This window comes from Apodemus sylvaticus, chromosome 8 (genome assembly GCF_947179515.1).
Source record: "Apodemus sylvaticus chromosome 8, mApoSyl1.1, whole genome shotgun sequence".
In the NCBI taxonomy this organism is placed as follows: domain Eukaryota; kingdom Metazoa; phylum Chordata; class Mammalia; order Rodentia; family Muridae; genus Apodemus; species Apodemus sylvaticus.
This window is the reverse complement of record NC_067479.1, coordinates 33,456,445-33,457,997: the sequence shown is the minus strand read 5'-3', so window position 1 is coordinate 33,457,997 and position 1,553 is coordinate 33,456,445. Positions and strand designations below refer to the sequence as shown.

The following is a 1,553-nucleotide window of genomic DNA, read 5'->3' as shown; positions in this document are numbered from 1 at the left end:
TGCTGCACAAGGTGATGGGCAAGAACAGTCCTCTTGATCTCATGACCCCAGTGGCCAGCTCTCCCATGTGCTGTAGGTGGCAAGGACAAGGGTAAGGTAGGCATTTCTCCTTTGCCCACAATGCCTCAAGGCAGAGAAGTTGCAGGTCCATCTCTCCCACGCTCATACCATTGAGGCTGACTCTTCCACTCAACTGCCTCCACCTCAGGCTCAGCTCTATTGTGCTGCCTAGGTGAGGTGTAGAGCCTGCCCTTCTGACTGCTGCTGCTGCTGGAAAAGAACAGAGTCAGCTGTTCTGCTCTCACAATGCCTGTCACTGTTATGATCTGACACAACCCCCTACCTTCCAGAATAGCTGTAGCAATTTTGTTACATACTGGTTAGCTATTTCAACTTGTTGCACTAACATGCCTTCCAATTCTTGACATAGAGAAGTGACCTGGCTCAAGGACATGTTGACCACAGACCCTGTTTTGTTCTGTGCATTCTGAATGTTCTATATGAGGTTTGCTCATCTTAAGAAATTCCACAATGATTTATATCATTGGACCCATCAAATCAAAGGTCAATATAAACTGTTATGTGTCTAAAATATCTTGAGTCAGAGCTGGCCACTGGGCAGCCCTTCCTATATCTATTTATGAGCTGACTATGGGTTTTGTTGCTGACATTGATGAATGCTACTAATAAGACAAAAGTTGTGATTGTAAGACTTATGCTCTGTTGTCTCAGCGTTCTAAGACCAATCATTTTACAGGTTAGCTAATAACACTTTGCCTAGTAAGTCAGCCCCTCCCTTCCTCCCCCTTTAAATTTTTGAAGCATGCTTTTTTTCTGTAAGAAGTCTACCCTGAGAGCAGACAAGTTATGCAATTTGGATTCAGAAATTTTCTCGCAGTCCTGGAGATTCAGTAATACAGTGTGCATTCCATAAACTCTTCTTACTTATCTGAGATTGGTGTACATATGATTTGTGTGGCAAATTCCTGAACCCCAACATTCTCCATCAGTAATTTGCTCCAATTAGGAGCACCCAGGTTCTCGGTGGGTCATCTCAGGAGTGGTTGCAGGAGTTCCATACCTCATTTCTGCATTATGACAGTAGACAGGGGACAACTTAGTCATAATTGGTGATTATCTCTGGTTAGTTTTATTCAGGGCAAGTTGGGCTACTAATTGTTCAGATATTCATGGATCAGAACAGTAAGTGTAGACATAACTTCTCTCTTCTCTGCCACATACTTGCATACAAGTGACATAGCAGACATACCTGCAACACCTCTATGAGAAGTTGGATTAGAAAAATTTTTAGCCAGATAAGATTCTTATAGTATAAGATATGAAAAAGTGTCCTGATTAAACAGTTCTGCTGGGTCTGGCATGGCCTTCATGGGGACAGAATGACAGAATTTCCTCCTTCAAGAAATGTCCTCCCTATTAATGACTTCATGGTAATCAGAGACAGCACAAGTCCAAGAGGCAAAGATGTGGCTAATATCTCAGCCCAATAGTAAACACTGAGACCTTCAGGACTGTAAAAGAATTCTTAAAAA

The 1,553-nt window shown here is 42.5% G+C and overlaps 1 non-coding gene across 1 annotated transcript; it reads right to left on the bottom strand.

Annotated features, from left to right (window-relative positions):
* Positions 1–1,160: 1,160 nt before the first annotated feature.
* On the bottom strand, positions 1,161–1,292 carry LOC127691770 (small nucleolar RNA SNORA17). Its single transcript, XR_007979359.1, has one exon. It is a non-coding gene; the product is annotated as a small nucleolar RNA SNORA17 (small nucleolar RNA).
* Positions 1,293–1,553: the final 261 nt, after the last annotated feature.